Raw genomic sequence first — 18,739 nt, forward strand, 5'->3', positions numbered from 1 at the left:
GATCTGTAACTAGGGACACAACCTCAGCTGTAGACATAGAGCAGCATTAGCTCCTGGCAAGGTGGTAGGACACTGTCATTGTAAGTTAGAGACATCAACTCAGCACAGGCTGACTCATTATACAAAATGATATTAAACTGACAGGGACAAACGCTCTTGGGGCCTCCTTCCATAACATTCATTGTTTGATGTGTTCCAAAAGCACGATTCAATTGGTTGGTGAAGCCATAGAAGGCAGAACTGAAGGCTCTGAGGACGGTTCATTTTGGTTAAGTGCTGTGTGATTCATGACAACCCGGTTGACGGCCAGCAATACAACATTAACCCATGATGGTACTGTACATAACACCAGCCTGTGATTTATCATGTCAGCTATCTGTCATATTAATCATCAGGTTCACAAAGAGTCTACACAATTTTGAGTTAATTATATGCACCCTTAAAAGGTGGACTCAGCTAGATGACTTTGCATGCACCAAGTGAAGACACAGTGGGCCAATTTCCGCAACAACTAAGAGCGTGGAAGTGCGAGGCTAAACTTCCCTGCTGTTTTGGTCACATAGGGTGCCATTATATCCTACATAGTTGGTCTATAGGCTGAGGCCTGGCAGGGACAGAGGGTGAGTGGCCAGTACGGGCCGGTCTGGGAGGGGCGGAGTGGCTGTGGGGTCAATGGGCTGGGTTTACATAAGCTTAGCTGTGCTTAATCCTCTGTAAGCCACAACCAGTCCCATGATGCGTTAGAAACAAGTTAGGAACAAATATACACAGGCAGTCAGGAAAGCTAAGGCTAGCTTTTTCAAACAGAAATTTGCATCCTGTAGTACTAACTCAAAAAAGTTCTGGGACACTGTAAAGTCCATGGAAAATAAGAACACCTCCTCCCAGCAGCCCACTGCTCTGAGGCTAGGAAACACTGTCACCACCGATAAATCCACTATAATTGAGAATTTCAATAAGCATTTCTCTACGGCTGGCCATGCTTTCCACCTGGCTACCCCTACCCCGGTCAACTGCCTGGCACCCTCCACAGCAACCCGCCAAAGCCCCCACCATTTCTCCCTCACCCAAATCCAGATAGCTGATGTTCTGAAAGAGCTGCAAAATCTGGACCCTTACAAATCAGCCGGGCTAGACAATCTGGACCCTCTCTTTCTAAAATGATCTGCCGAAATTGTTGCAACCCCTATTACTAGCCTGTTCAACCTCTCTTTCGTATCGTCTGAGATTCCCAAAGATTGGAAAGCTGCCGCGGTCATCCCCCTCTTCCAAACTGCTACAAACCTATATCTATCCTACCCTGTCTTTCTAAAGTCTTCGAAAGCCAAGTTAACAAACAAATTTCAGACCATTTCGAATCCCACCGTACCTTCTCCGCTATGCAATCTGGTTTCAGAGCTGGTCATGGGTGCACCTTGGCCACGCTCAAGGTCCTAAACGACATCATAACCGCCATCGATAAGAGACATTACTGTGCAGCCGTATTTATCGACCTGGCCAAGGCTTTCGACTCTGTCAATCACCACATTCTTATTGGCAGACTCGACAACCTTGGTTTCTCAAATTATTGCCTAGCCTGGTTTACCAACTACTTCTCTGGTAGAGTTCAGTGAGTCAAATCGGAGGGCCTGTTGTCCGGACCTCTGGCAGTCTCTATGGGGGTGCCACAGGGTTCAATCCTCGGGCTGACTCTATTCTCTGTATACATCAATGATGTTGCTCTTGCTGCTGGTGATTTTCTGATAACACCTCTACGCAGACGACATCATTCTGTATACTTCTGGCCCCTCTTTGGACACTGTGTTAACTGACCTCCAGACCAGCTTCAATGCCATACTTCCGTGGCCTCCAACTGCTCTTAAATTCAAATAAAACTAAATGCATGCTATTCAACCGATCACTGCCCGCACCTGCTCGCCCGTCCAACATCACTACTTTGGACGGCTCTGACTTAGAATACGTGGACAACTACAAACACCTAGGTGTCTGGTTAGACTGTAAACTCTCCTTCCAGACTCACATTAAGCATCTCCAATCCAAAATTAAATCTAGAATCGGCTTCCTATATCGCAACACAGCATCCTTCACTCATGCTGCCAAACATACCCTCGTAAAACTGACCATCCTACCGATCCTCGACTTCGGTGATGTCATCTATAAAATAGCCTCCAACACTCTACTCAACAAACTGGATGCGGTCTATCACAGTGCCATCCAATTTGTCACCGAAGCCCCATACACTACCCACCATTGCGACCTGTACGCTCTCGTTGGTTGGCCCTCGCTTCATACTCGTCGCCAAACCCACTGGCTACAGGTTATCTACAAGTCTCTGCTAGGTAAAGCACCTGCTTATCGCAGCTCACTGGTCACCATAGCAGCACCCACTCGTAGCACGCGATCCAGCAGGTATATCTCACTGGTCACCCCCAAAGCCAATTCCTCCTTTGGTCGTCTTTCCTTCCAGTTCTCTGCTGCCAATGACTGGAACGAACTGCAAAAATCTCTGAAGCTGGAAACACTTATCTCCCTCACTAGCTTTAAGCACCAGCTGTCAGAGCAGCTCACAGATTACTGCACCTGTACATAGCCCATCTATAATTTAGCCCAAACAACTACCTCTTCCCCTACTGTATTCATTTATTTTGCTCCTTTGCACCCCATTATTTATATTTCTACTTTGCACATTCTTCCACTGCAAATCTACCATTCCAGTGTTTTACTTGCTATATTGTATTTACCTCGCTACCATGGCCTTTTTTTGCCTTTACCTCCCTTATCTCACCCCATTTGCTCACATTGTATATAGACTTATTTTTCTACTGTATTATTGACTGTATGTTTTGTTTATTCCATGTGCAACTCTGTGTTGTTGTATGTGTAGAATTGCCATGCTTTATCTTGGCCAGGTCGCAGTTGCAAATGAGAACTTGTTCTCAACTAGCCTACCTTGTTAAATAAAGGTGAAATTAAAATAAATAAATAAATAAAATGCCGTCTACTGTGGGCTGTACGTAGTATGTATGTAAAGCTGTTATAAACCCTGCCTGTCTGTCACAACGCAAGTAACACAAAGCTGGTCTATTGAGTTAAGGGTCAGATGAGTTGAGGGGTTGAGGGTCAGATGAGTTGAGGGATCGAGTTGAGGGATTCAGATGAGTTGAGGGGTTGAGGGTCAGATGAGTTGAGGGATCGAGTTGAGGGATTCAGATGAGTTGAGGGGTTGAGGGTCAGATGAGTTGAGGGATTGAGTTGAGGGATTCAGATGAGTTGAGGGGTTTTGGGTCAGATGAGTTGAGGGATCGAGTTGGGGGATTCCGATGAGTTGAGGGGTTGAGGGTCAGATGAGTTGAGGGATCGAGTTGGGGGATTCCGATGAGTTGAGGGGTTGAGGGTCAGATGAGTTGAGGGATCGAGTTGAGGGATTCAGATGAGTTGAGGGTTTGAGGGTCAGATGAGTTGAGGGATCGAGTTGAGGGATTCAGATGAGTTGAGGGGTTGAGGGTCAGATGAGTTGAGGGATCGAGTTGAGGGATTCAGATGAGTTGAGGGGTTGAGGGTCAGATGAGTTGAGGGATCGAGTTGAGGGATTCAGATGAGTTGAGGGGTTGAGGGTCAGATGAGTTGAGGGATCGAGTTGAGGGATTCAGATGAGTTGAGGGGTTGAGGGTCAGATGAGTTGAGGGATCGAGTTGAGGGATTCAGATGAGTTGAGGGATTAACTTTCTATCCTTATTTTTGTCGAGCAATTGGTTCGCAGTGGATGGCATCTACTGTATGCCTTTTTGAGATTTGTGTCAACCTGACTGGTGAACGGAGTTGCAGGTAGCCTAGTTGTTAGTCATTGTACCCTGATGAAGACAGCTTGCCTGTCGAAACGTTGGTAAATTAAATATTTTTGCATCTGAGCTCCTAGAGTGTGCGGCTCTCCTTTATTTTTAAGCCTAGTCGTTAGAGCACTGGGCAGTAACCGAAAGATTGCTGGATCGAATCCCCGAAGCTGACAAGGTAAAAATCTGTCGTTCTGCTTCTGAGCAAGGCAGCTAACCCACTGTTCCCCAGGCGCTGAAGACGTGGGTGTCGATTAAGGCAGCCCCCCGCCCTTTCTGATTCAGAGGGGTTGGGTTAAATGCAGAAGACACATTTCAGTTGAATACATTCAGTTGTACAACTGACTAGGTATCCCCTTTCCCTTAAATGTGGTTTCTTCTCTATCACCAAGGTTTTCAAAAACTGAGAAGTCTGTTAGGGGGTTTAAAGCCAGAAGGCTCATGAAGCAATAATGAGAGAATGTCTTTCTTGGAAATGTTCTTGTCACAGAGAATAAATGAAATGTGCATTTCCTGTAATTAGAACAGAAAGCAACTATGCAGTCACTTCCCTTGTCATTATTTGAGTGCTTTTCTTGCTGTTTTAATATGTCTCGCTCCCCATCACTCTCTGTAAAATTGAACAGCTCTTTTCATTAGGATAAAACACAGCAACAAGCATCATGACTCAACACTCTGAAAAAGCTGTTAGAAAGTAAATCCTTTAATCTAGAACTATCACTGTTAGCAAAATCCTATCGCGCAGTCAGACAGTGACCAACATTGGCACAGGGTTGTTGTCTTACCAAATAACATCATAGGGAATTATTAAATGCAGAACATTTTAGGTCAAGCATAAGTGTATTGGTAAAAAAAACTTTCTAAAAAAAGTTGATTGATTGATTGGTTGACTGACTGACTGACTGATTGACGGATGGATTGATTGAAATGTATTAAATGGCATAGCCCACAGGATTTTCCAGTTCAGTGGTTCTCAGCCATATACTCAGAGGATCAAACCCAGCAGGACAATCCTAATGCATCTATGTTTAATCATTGTCTAAGAGTGGGAACTGTAGCTGATGATCATTGAATAGTATTGCCTGACGTGGTGTGTCCATAAATCCCTGTCTGCAAGGGCGTAGGAGCTGGGGGGAGGACAGGGGGGACATGTCCCCTTCAGTGTTAGAAGCAGGAATAAAAAACAGTGAATGTTTTAAAGCCTAGAACACTTGCTAGCTACAGAATTACTTGCACAATCACTGTCTTAGTCTTCGTCTTCGTCATAGGGTATCAAGTTCACAATGCCACCAGTCAAGAAGAGAGAAAAGATAGATGTGCAAAAGACTGTAAGTAAGGTTCTTGGCAACAGCACACACCACTCCTGGCAAACTAGCTGGCCAATTTGAGTGCTTTCAGCTTAGACGTCTTTAATTTCATCACAGAGACTTTGGTTCATGAAGGTGTGTTCCATGTGTTAAGACTTTGTTTGGTGTTATCAGTGACAACCATGAACAGACAGACAGGCTGAGAGGAAGGGAGAGAGGCCACAAACCAACAGATACGATACTGAGAAGTGACTATCCATGCTCATAAAGTTAATAGGCTGATGATCTGTCATAGTGTGAATCAATCTGAATGATTTTATATGATCTCTGATGACCAGGGTAGAAAATGAATCATATTGTAGCAGAGAGTACAACATGGTAGTTTAATTAAATATATGCATATTAACAGTCACACTGGTATTCAGTATAGTATGAATGGCCCTGATCTTCAGACTGATTGGACTGTACCAGTGTAAGTGCCCCTCTGCAAGGCCCCCGTAGCAAAATTCCCCCCCCCCCCCCCCATGGTAGAGTCTATCCTACTGTACGCCCACCCGCCCCTGCCTGTTTGAGGTGGCGGTTACCTATGAGCATAAAGTCACGTTTTTGTAGCTCCTATGCTTTCAGTTGTTTTTTGACATGCATTCCTGATTCAATTGTCAACTGCTCAAGGTAGTTGTCACGGCAATAGTGCCTTTAGTGATGATATAGGCCTACTATTGTCATTTCAGCTCTGAGAAATGAGAATGCTCCCAATTTCATAGACAGGGAGTCGGATAATAATAACCAGTTTTGTACCAGGCAGCGTTCAGTGGGTTGCATTCCAAATGGCACCCTATTCCTTATATTCTGCAGTGCACTACTTTTGGGTAAAAAGGAGTCAATGCATAGGGAATATGATGCCATTTGGGATGCATATCACTGAGAGTAGGTGTTTTAATCAAGTCTAGCAAGAGCATGCATAATCACAGCACATTGACTCGTGACTCAGGATGGAAGGTGTGTTAGCCCCATACAATTACTTACTCGTACATTATACCAATGTCTGAAATGAGTTGTATTGTTTACTCAAACATGATTAGATCTCAACATCTTCCAATTGGAATTGCATGAGCTGAAGTCAATTATCCATTTGAGGTCAAGAGGAATTGGTTTTAGAGTTAAAGATGCACTATGCAGAAATAGCTCCCCCATTTACTGGTTGCAAAAATTCTAATGGTTTGCTTAATTTCAGTTTATGTGACAAAACAAGTAAGTATAGTGTAGAGAATCATTGTATTTTCAGCTGGTGTACAAAACTGAAAGTAAAAGACGCAAAAACAAAACTTAACTTCTTGAGAATACAGGGGGTGCTGTTTTTGCATTAGCATAATTTGCTCTACAGATTAAACTGCCTCTTATTCAATTATTGCTCTTACTATATGCATATAATTAATACCATTGGATAGAAAACAATCTCTAGTTTCAAAAACCGTTTCAATTTTGTCTCTGAGAGAAACACAAGTCATTTGACAGCACTTTCCCTGACCAAGAAGTAGAATGCAAGATGTCTATGCTCGCTTCAACGCTCTGCCTATATATGGTCACGCCACCTATGACCCGAAACACACTTCATTCGCCTTCCTCTGGGTGTCAAGAGGACGTCAGAGGAGAAATATTTAGTTTATCTTGTTCTGACGTGAAATAAGACCTATTTCTTTGGCGTGACCGACAACTTCCGGTTCTCTGAATCGCGCGACTTGGAGGTGCGATTGTCTACTGTTTTGCTCTCCGTCTCGAATTTTGTTTGATACATGTGACCATATCATCGTAATGTATGTTTTTTCAATATAGTTTAATCAGATTATTTGAATTTTTTCGGGAGTTTTGCGGTGTTCCGTTCTCTGATTTTATTTTCGTTTGAGAGATCCGTGCCACTCGACCAGTACCAATGCTAAATGAAGTGGGAAAGTTGCCATTCTGAATCGAAACAAGGACTCATCTGGACAAAGGACACCTTGATCAACATTCTGATGAAAGATCAGCAATAGTAAGACCCAATTTACGATGTTATTTCATATATCTGTCGTGCATGTGAACTGGTCGTGGGCGCCCAGCTGGTTCTGCCTGGTGTAGCTATGCTAATTTAGCGCTACATTTTGTTTTCGCTATAAAACATTTAATAAATCTGAAATATTGTTTGGATTCACCAGATGTTGGGCTTTCAATATCTGTACGCTGTGTATTTTTCTGAAATGTTTTAAGATGAGTAATTAGTTATATGACGTTGGTCTCTGTAATTGTTCTGGCTGCGTCGGCACTATTTCAGATTGCAGCTGCAATATAGAACTGTGATTTATACCTGAAAAATGCACATTTTTCAAAAAAACACTATGCTATACCATAAATATGTTATCAGACTGTCATCTTATGAAGTTGTTTCTTGGTTAGTGGCTATATGTATTTTTATTTAGTCGAATTAGTGATAGCTACTGACGCAGGAAAAAACTGTTGGAGTAAAAAAATGGTGTCTTTTGCTAACGTGGTTAGCTAATAGATTTACATATTGTGTCTTCCCTGTAAAACATTTTAAAAATCTGAAATGGTGGCTTTATTCACAAGATCTGTATCTTTCATCTGGTGTCTTGGACTTGTGATTTAATGATATTTAGATGCTACTATTTAATTGTGACGCTATGCTAGCGATGCTAATCAGTGTGGGGGGGGGGGGGGGGGGGGGGGGGTGCTCCCGGATCCGGGGTAGAGGCTCGTTAGAGGTTAAGAAGAGGAAGCATAGAAATAACGCACATAGAATAGATCTACTTTATCCCTCCCCCTCCCTCAGGACCTGAGCCCTAGCACCATGCCTCAGGACTACCTGGCCTGATGACTCCTGGCTGTCCCTGTCCCCAGTCCACCTTGTCGTGCAGCTGCTCCCGTTTCAACTGTTCTGCCTGTGGCTATGGAACCCTGACCTGTTCACCGGACTTGCTACCTTGTCCAGTACCTGCTGTTTTCCACCCCCCCCCCCCCCACCATCTCTCTCTCTACCGCATCTGCTGTCTCAACCTCTGAATGCTCGGCTATGAAAAGCCAACTGACATTTACTCCTGAGGTGCTGACCTGTTGCACCCACTACAACCACTGTGATTATTATTTGACCCTGCTGGTCATCTATGAACATTTAAACATCTTGAAGAACGATCTGGCCTTAATGGCCATGTACTCTTAAAATCTCCACCTGGCACAGCCAGAAGAGACAACCCCTCAGAGCCTAGTTCCTCTAGGTTTCTTCCTAGGTTTCTGCCTTTCTAGGGAGTTTTTCCTAGCCAACGTGCTTCAATTTGTTTTTCAACGTGCAATCTGCGTTGCTTGTTGTTTGGAGTTTTAGGCTGGGTTTCTGTATAAGCACATTGTGACATCTGCTGATGTAAAAAGGGCTTTATAAATAAAATGTGATTGATTGATTGACTTGCTTTCATTGAGAATGATCGATTGATAACACACATTTCCAAAAGTTACATATTGCAGCTTTAAGCTGAGAGATGATATAACGTTTGAGTGAGAGTTATTTAAATGACTAAAATATGTATTTTTTTTATTGTAAAGATTACATAATGTATCTTATACTTGAATGGTAACGATGCTGGTAATGTTAACTTATGTTAACAGACCTCTAATTGAACTATCCACTAACCGTAACTCTACAGTGGCAAATTGTTGTGTATCAAGAGTTGCAATAGTTTGTTGACAGTTTGAGTAGCCCAACTAAAGACCATCTATAGCACGTGTCAAACTCATCCCACTGAGGGCCGAGTGTCTGCGGGTTTCCGCTCCACCCTTGTCCTTGATTGATGAATTTAGGTCATTGATTAGTAAGGAACTCCCCTCACCTGGTTGTCTAGGTCTTAATTGAAAGGAAAAAACTAAAACCAGCAGACACTAGGCCCTCCGTGGAATGAGTTTGACATCCTTGATCTATAGGGACTATCCAAATGAAGTGTGACTGTGACCAAGGTCTGTCTGCCCTTGTGGTGCTTGTCTTGACCTTGAGTCTTGAGTTCCTTAGTGGAACAGGGGCAATGCCATGGTATGGGGTGCATGTAGAAAATAAATAACCAATGACTGCAAAAAACACATACTGTAAAAGTTCCATGCATGTCACATGTTCAGCTGTTGGCTACCTTGATGCATTATGCAGCCCGATTGCTGTGGATGGATATTATCTCTATGAAGAGTGGCAGGCCAGATGGCTATAGTTAGGGCGAATTAGTGTTTAAGGCAGACAGACCGACAGACAGGCAGACAGCCAGACAGTGATGAGTAATGTGTATGCAGGCAGGCATCATTCATTCCATTCCCCACCGAATGCATTCCAGAGATAACTTTCTATACAGTCTCCCACCATTAACTATTAACTTAACATTAAAATAATAGAGGGTTTGCATCATTTCACATTATGTTACCATTTTAATACAATCACATGTTCACGTGTCACATGTACGTGTGTAGTAACATGTATAATGTTATTATTATGTCCCTGTTCCTGTGTCATCCTTTTACAGCTTATACTTCAAAAACTAGCCTACTTCGAGGCTGCTGGACAATTATATGCAGTACTAGTATGGCTACTGTACAGGCTATAGCTTAAACTATAATATCTTCAAAAACAATGACAGCCTCGCCCATCGAAGAATTTGATACCGCGCGCGGCATTCTGAAGAATACACGTATTGAACAGATATTTTTAGTGTTCCAAATGTGGTGGTTCAATGTCAAGACTGTTACCTGACTTTTAACTGGTAATGCATGTATGTGCGTGCGTGCACTGTTCTGCTGAAGAACCGTTTCAGCTGTTTTCTCAAAGCTTTGCGAGGGGTTGTATATAACATGTTTATTAGTGAACAACATGTCAATGCATGAATATACATTACTTGCGGGACTACATATATTTTCATGTATAAAATGTAACTTCAAAATATAAGCCGGTGCGTGCATCGTTTCAAAAACATCATACGCGATAGCCTACGCGTCAGTCCCACAATAAAACAACAAACTCGCGTCGTTACTTACTTTCAGAAGGGAGCTCGTGCAATGACCCGGGTTCAGTTGTTTACAAACATTCTCAGTCGGTGTGAAACAGAATTCGGTCTTAATTATTCTGCAAGCGTGCAGCATCATATCAGAAAGTGGGTACAGTTGAGACATGCGGAGTAATTTGACCCTCTCATAATAGAAACTACCATCATGAAGAAGAGGAGCAGGGGAGGATCGGATCAAACCAACACCAACACAGCCCTAGTCTATAGCAACGGGAGGGATGCATCGAGGCGTTGGAGGAGAGAGATATTGCAAATTAGTTGTGACGGGGCGGATTGGATAGGAGGGGAAATAACAACACTTCCGTTGTTCATCATACCAATGCAGAAGCGACCTATACATTCATCAGACTATGAGACAGGAGAGCTGATGTCTGTGTGAAGGGATATAGAGCAGGCAGACAGTGGTGGTCAATTCAGAGAAGAAAGCAGGGGTTCTAACCCCTGTCATTTCCCCTCCTATCCTATACCAGGTGGAGTCAGAGGAAGGCCATCAAAAGACTCCAGCCACCTAGGTCATAGACTCTTCTCTGCTACTGCACTTGCAAGGGGTACAAATGCACCAAGTCTGGAACAAACAGGACTCTGAACAGCTTCTACCCCAAAGACATAAGACTGTTAAATAGTTAACCAAATAGCTACCCGGACTATCTGCATTGACTCCCTTTGCACTCTTTTGACTCATCACATACACTGCTGCTACTGCTTCTTATCTATCCTGTTTCCTAATCATGTTACCCCTACCTATACAGTATGTCCATATCTACAGTACCTCGTACCCCTGCACATCTACTCAGTACTGGTACCCTGTGCATATAACCAAGTTAGCGTTACTCGATGTGATTCATTCCTCGTGTTGTCTTTCTATTATTATTTGTTATTTTTTTCTCTCTGCATTGTTGGGAAGGGCCAATAAGTAAGCATTTCACTGATAGTTTCCACCTGTTGGTTACGAAGCATGTGACAAATACATTTTGATATCATATGACACAGTCATATAAGAGACTATGAATATTATCAGTAGGGCTATTAATATTTATCTGAACTGAATAACCCATGATAATAGTTCCAAGACGATACTTGACAGACATGTAGCACTACTGTAGTATGTGTTGTCCATTACATAAAGGGGACATATTTATTGCACTGGGGCTGCTGCTTGTCATCAATAGTAAGGCATGCAATTAATACCCACTACACTTTGTAAAACATACACAACACATATGCATACATTACACATGCAGACACGTAAACAGACACTAATCCACATCACAATCAATGATTAAATTAATCTCATCGAAAAACAATTGTCATTTCAATCATACAATCTACTACTAATTTACTTAAACAAGGCTGATTGTCAGAAGTCAGTGTGGGTCCTTTCCATCATTAGCTCGCTACAGTGTAGTCTACCTGGTTGCCATGGTAATCCCTCCGGCTCTGGTGGGGTCAGCTCTTAGCTCTACTAACACCCTGTAATTGACTGTGCTGGATCTAATGAGAATGGCAGCCAGGAAGGGTGTTAGCATGCAGTGTTCACAGAGAGCCAGGACCAAGGGAATGATAAGTGTTTAATTAATACAAATTGCACTGAGATGTTCTTGAATAAACCATATTAATCAACTGGCCTTGGCAGGATGGAAATGAAATAATATAGAAGAGAAAGTAATACAATAGTTTGTCCTCCGCGGAGGAAATTATTTTCTACAACCTTTATACATAACACACAAACAAACCAACATTACCATCACTCAGACATTTTCAGTTTCATGTGAGATACAGGAAAAGAGATTGAACTGCACATTGAATAGCCTGGATGACAACACATTTTACAACATCATTTTCATGTTGTGTGGTGCTAGGTAAAAATGTATTAGAATGTTACCTGGTTAAATAAAGGAAAACATTAAAGTATCAGGATTCAGGTAAGGCCCAAGTGCAGACTGTGTAGAAGTAACAATATTTATTGTAACAACAGGGGCAGGCAAACGACAGGTCAAGGCAGACAGGGGTCGATAATCCAGAGTAGTGGCGCAAAGGTACAGGACGGCAGACATCCTCAGGTCAGGCAGAGGTCGGTAATCCAGAGTAGGGGCAAAGGTACAGGACGGTAGGCAGGCTCAGGGGCAGGCAGAGTGATCAGGCAGGCGGACTCGGAGTCAGGACAGGCAGGGGTCAAAACTAGGAGGGTGAGAAAAGAGAGACTGGAGAAAGCAGGAGCTGAGACACAAAACGCTGTTAGGCTTGAACAAACAAGACGAACTGGCATTGACAGACAGACAGAAAACACATGTATAAATACCCAGGGGATAAGTGGGGAAGATGGGCGACACCTGGAGGGGGCTGGGGACAAGCACAAGGACAGGTGAAACAGATCAGGGCATAAAGTACATGTCAGAGAGGGAGAGAGAGAGCACTATTGACAGGAGAACTCAACACATGTAAGGTATGGAAATAATGGCACATTTAACTTAATGCTTTAAAAAAGTTATTCATGTTTATTGAGCAGTGTTCATTTAATTTTAACTACTCAGATTGACTTGAAATAGTATGTATAGCATACTGTATTATGTCTGTCAAATCTGCTATTTGTGGTGTGACTCTGAGGCCCCATATCTTCTGACAGAATGAGAAGTTTTGGGCCCAGTGAGCTGGAAACAGTGCATTTCTCAAGTATAAATGAAGACTTGTTCCCGTATTGATTGATTGGAGCGTGTCGAAGGCGAGGGGTGAAAATCGATGAGCGCGGTGTGGAGGCTGAGGGAGGGCTGAAGACTGATGCCCAGTCATGAACACCCCGGTCCAGACCCTGTCGCTATGCTCTCATAAATAAGCAAAGAAGACTGCAGGTTTCTTAAGAGAGGGAGAGAGAGGTGGTGGTGGTGGTGTTGTCAGGGGACAGATTGTGTGAGAGGGACAGACGCACACACACACACACTATCGCACCACTGTCAGCGTTAATTCTGTCACAGCTCCCACCCAGATGGCATTTGCACATAAAGCCACAGGAACAACTGTGTTGCCCTTATCCTTCCATCTTATCTCACACGGGTTCCTTCTACCTTATTACCTGAGAGATCCTCGTTATCCGCTGTGTAACTGACAGAGAACATTCAAAGCAATGGGTCAGAGATGATAGAGAGAGAGAGAGAGAGGGGGGTGTTAGGAGTTTAGAAATTACCTTCAAGAAGAAGGAACAGCCTTGCTGCTGTTGTGGTAGAATCTGCTTGACATGACTGTCTGTCTGGCAGTTGGTTTCCTCATTGTACATTCCCCTCACACCTCCCTTTCAGATACAACATCATATTTGACAGCAACAGAAACTATCACCAGCTCTAGCAAATGAAAATGATGGTTAGGAAAAGTTAATGCTTTGAAAAGTTACCCCTGATCTCTGCTCCTTAACCCTCTGAAGATGATTCAGTCTCCAGGTACTTCACAGGCACAAAGTATCAGCCAATCCTCTTTGGCCTTGACTCCCTCATATCATGGGGACCAGAATAAGACAAATCACAAAAGATCTACTAACTTCATAACATAAGTGACCTTACTAAAAAATAAATCAATGTGTTGTGGATGCAAACACTGAAGCATTGGAACATTTAATTCACATTTCATCCTAGAAGAAGTGCGAGATCAGACTCCTTTCTGCCTATTTTCAATCTCCAGTATGACACTGTGAGCCAATGTATCAGACTGAGGTGAATACAGGATCAAATGAATGAAGTCAAGCCAGTGGGGTGGGAGATATGAACACCTGCCCATCCATCCCTGGGAAAGCCCCGCAGACAGACAGATGTTGCCCTGCGATGGCCTCTGTGATATACACGTGCTGCTGGAAGCGGATATGTTTCCCTGTTAACCTGCTTCATCTACCCAATACAGAACAGATAAGGACAACAGGAAATGGGTTTTCATGGTTGCTCCCCAATTACCGCCTGATTTAATGGAGCTGCCCTGTGGATGTGTAGTAATGTAATGTTAGGACTTAATTTGCCCATTCACCTCACATTTTAATTAGAAATCCCTTAACAAGTGAGTTTCATCAAATATTTTAACTACAGAATGTGTATCCCAGCTAGCACATTTGGTTCCTTGCAAGTTGTGGGAATGTACGTTTTTGGTTTCCCATTGGTTCTGGGAACTAAGTCATAAGTTTCCTGATAGGTAAAACAAAAAGGTGTTTAAACATTCTGAGAACGGAAGTGAACATTTCACCTGTTCTGGGAACATTCATTTTTAGATTGCAGGGAGGTTCTGAGAACGTTTTACTATGGTTCCCTGAAAGTTTTCCAGGGAGGTTTTATTAACGTTCTGAGAATGAAAAGTATAGGTTATTTAGAGGTTTTTGAATAACATCCTTAAATCCTTTACTAAATGTTTCAATCAGACTGCTAGCTTAGGTTAACTGTTTTGAACTCCAAGCACAGCTAGGACACAAATGAATTTTTCTTAGTCATTAATCATGCAAACACATTTATTTTTTATTGTGGCATGGCGTCAGTGAGATTTTAACCTATGATCATCTGTTCTCTATCCATGGAATTAATCCACTGCCCCACCAGGATGGAGTTAGCATGCAATGTTTTTTAATTTATACAAAGCTGTTACTTTTATTCTGTTCAAACAGACCCAATTTCAAAGGAAACCAGCACTCATTAAGATTAAGTGTGACCAATTAGTGGGTATGGCCAACACACCTGAACACCTGAACTTAACAAGATAGAGGATAGAGAGAGTTTTGTTAAGGCTGAAAACGGAATGTATGTTTTTAAATGCTTTGAACATTATTAATGTTATCTTGTGATTTTTTGAAAACTTTTCATAATGTTCTGAGGAAATTACTTTAAATAAAATCAGGAGGAAACTTGGAGAAAACGTTATGCTGAAGTATTGAAATTTCCACAGAAACCGTCGTTTCTTAACGTTCTTGGAACAATTTGAGTACATTGCTTTAAATAGAACCATGAGGAAACCTGTAGATAATGTTATGCTGAAGTATTGACAATTCCACAGAAGAATGTTATTTCTTAACGTTCTCTGAACTATTTAAGAACATTCCCAATGTCAAACCAGTTGGAGAACGTTCCTAGAACATGACCAAAAATTACATGAAATGGAAACATGTTTGAACTTTTAGGAAACGTTTTGTTAAAGTAATGTAATACCAAGAAAAGAACTTGTGTGCTGAGAATGTTCCAAAGCCAAGCAACTATCCTGCACCATTCCAGAACGTTGTGGGAAGGTTGTATGCAAAATAACTATCGGACAACGACACTCGTACCAAGCTCAAGAAACATATGGTTCTCAGAATGTTACAGTATGTGCTGGCTGGGGTATGTGTGTGCAATATGCTATAACTTTGTTTGTATTTGTATTATAAAGCTGTAGGTTAACTGTTCTCTGCTAGAAGTGGCTTTGAGCAATGCCCTGTAGGAGAGGCTGAACTACACTCTTAGAAAAAAACGTAATATCTAGAACCTAAAAAGGTTATTCATCTGTACCCATAGGAGAACCCTTTGAAGAACCCTTTTTGGTTCCAGGTAGAACCTTTTTGACTTCCATCTAGAACCTTTTTACAGAGAGGGTTCTAAATGGAACCCAAAAGAGTTCTACCTGGAACCAAAAATGGTTCTATTTGGATTCAAAAAGGTTTCTCCTATGGGAACAGCCGAAGAACCCTTTTGGAACCCTTTTTTCTAAGAGTGTATAAGAACCACACGTACCACACTTTATGAGAGGATATTTAATGTCAGGGGATGAAGCGATCAACCCAGTAAAAATGGATGCTTCCAGAATACAGAACAGAAATGTCAAGGATGGTGTCAAGGAGAGCTGGCACTGTAGAAAGAGCTCATCAACATACCACTGAATGACTCTGTCGAAGCATTCTGCCAGGTAGGCACAGATAGAGAAATGGTTCAGACAAATGTTATGTGTAGGAAATACTGGTTATGTTCGAAAACAAGTGCAAAACGTGTCTCTCATGAGCAGAAATCTCATATCTGATCTTATGTGAGCACTAAATTGCAGGGAGATTGTATTTCATTTAAAAAATACATTACCAGCCAGGCTTCCAGGGATCAATAGCGTATAGTATTTCAAGACATCAAAGGAAAGCAATCATATCACCATGACGTTACAATGTATGACACAGTCGTCTCAGCTCTATCCAATCAGCAGTGGAACACATTATTTAAATTCAAAGCCTTATTCACAATCATTGGCATGTAAAACTCTAAATGCAGCCCGGTAATCCTTATCACAAGCAACAACTACAGTAGCTTACCATACAGTACACTCTTAGGAAAAAAGGTGCTGTCTAGAACCTGAAATAGTTTTTCAGCTGTCCCCATAGACTAACCCTTTGAAGAAGCTTTTTTGGTTCCAGGTAGGACACTTTTGAGTTCCTTGTAGAAGCTTTTACACAGAGGGTTCTACATGGAACTACATGGAATTCATATTGAACTGTAGCTTTGAATATCAAAGGATATATGTAGGCTATCTCTTATTGAATGTCTCCTGACAATGTTGTCATGACGTTGCCCTCTTTGGGTACAGCGAGCACCATTCCCCTCTCTCTGCCTCCTATAACCAGGCTGCTGTGGTCAGAGAGGTCGTAAATTCCTAGGGAAGATCCTGCCTCATGGACACACAGTATAGAGACAGAGTGAAGTTTCATAGAGAACAAAGGAATTTCTTCCACCTCACAGAACTTGAGGTCCGAACAACATTTATGTTTCAGAGAAGGTATAAAAGATCGGTGAAGAATCCAGCTACAAACTGGTCCGTTTGTTACAACTTGGTGAAACTCATGGGAGACAATGCGGCCACATTACCATAACTCTGTTTATATAATAGCCTCAGATATGAGGTTTACATCTAATTGTTGTATAAGATGAATGAGTGAGGATGATACTGTTTGTAAAATTGTGTAATGTGATTTTGGACTGTTTAATGAAGGAAACTCCATTTCCCTTTTGAGTTTAACTAAATCAGAGGACCGCCCATGAGCCCAGTTAGGGTCAGGCATCCTGGGCCAATCAAAACTTGATTGGCCTGCACAGAGCCTGGTCTTAACCCCATCAAACATCTTTGGGATTGATTGGAACACTGACTGTGAGCCAAGCCTAATTGCCCAACATCAGTGACCAACCTCACTAATGCTCTTGTGGCTGAATTGAAGCAAGTCCCTGCAGCAATGTTCCAACATCTTTTATTTTAATTTTATTTAACCTTACTTTAACTAGGCAAGTCAGTTAATAACAAATTCTTATTTACAATGACGGCCTACCAAGGACTTATGCTGGGAGGACAAAACACACATCACGACAAGAAATACAACACTACATAAAGAGAGACCTAAGACAACAACATAGCAAGGCAGCGACACATGACAACATGTGTTGTTTTGGAGGTGTTCAGAACAAGGTTAAGGGCAGAGAAAGCTTGTTGGACACTAAGAAAGCTTTGTTGTAGAGCGTTTGTGTTAAACGGGGGGACCAACTCCATATCAATGCCCATGATTTTGGAATGAGATGTTCGATGAACACGTGCACACATACTTTTGGCCATTTAGTGTAAGCACAGGCAAAATCCTAGAGTAAAACCTGTTTCAGGCTGCTTTCCAACAGTCACTGGAAGACAAATGCACTTTTCAGCAGGACATGAACCTTAAACACAAGGCAAATATAGACTGGAGTTGCTTACTAAGATAACATTGAATGTTCCAGAGTGGCCTAGTTACAGTTTTTATTTAAATATATGGCAAGACTATCTAGCAATGATCAACAACCAATTTGACAGAGCTTTAAGTTTTATTTTACAATCCATATGTGCAAAGCTCTTACCCAGAAATACTCACAGCTGTAATCGCTGCCAAAGGTGATTCTAACATGTATTGACTCAGGGCGGCAGGTAGCCTGGTGGTTAGAGCGTTGGACTTGTAACTAGAAGGTTGCAAGATCAAATCCCCGATCTGACAAAAAATCTGTCGTTTTACCCCTGAACAGGCAGTTAACCCACTGTGCCTAGGCTGTCATTGAAAATAATAATTTGTTCTTAACTGACTTGCCTAGTTAAATAAAGGTAAAATAAAAAAAGGGTTGTGAATACTTTTTTCTAAACATTTCCTTTTTTTTTTTTACTATTTAAAAATCTATTTAATCCATTTTGAATCCACAACAAAATGTGGAATAATTCAAAGGGTATGAATACTTTCTGAAGGCACTGGTTGTAGTTAATCTGAAACATTATTGCAAGAATTAGAGAACAAGCTATATTTACAGTGAATTCAGAAAGTATTCAGACCCCTTGACTTTTTCCACATTTTGTAACGTTACAGCCTTATTCTAAAATGGACTAAATCGTTTTTTCCCCTCATCCTTCTATGCACAATACCCCATAATGACAAAGCAAAAACAGGTTTTTAGAAATTTTTTAACATTGAAATGGTTACTTGCATAGTGGAGTCTAGCTAGCTAGCTAAACAATGGACCATAATCTCAACTCATGACATTACTAC

The 18,739-nt window shown here is 41.9% G+C and overlaps 1 protein-coding gene across 1 annotated transcript in view; it reads right to left on the reverse strand.

Moving 5' to 3' along the window:
- LOC129837593 (oxidation resistance protein 1-like) overlaps window positions 1–10,350 on the reverse strand; it is a 215,484-nt gene extending 205,134 nt beyond the window's left edge. Inside the window, exon 1 of the mRNA XM_055903879.1 lies at window positions 10,190–10,350. The gene's annotated coding sequence lies outside the window, so the exon portion shown is untranslated. The remainder of the gene's footprint in view (window positions 1–10,189) is intronic.
- Between the last annotated feature and the right edge of the window lie 8,389 nt (window positions 10,351–18,739).

Source organism: Salvelinus fontinalis, chromosome 38 (assembly GCF_029448725.1).
Source record: "Salvelinus fontinalis isolate EN_2023a chromosome 38, ASM2944872v1, whole genome shotgun sequence".
Lineage (NCBI taxonomy): Eukaryota > Metazoa > Chordata > Actinopteri > Salmoniformes > Salmonidae > Salvelinus > Salvelinus fontinalis.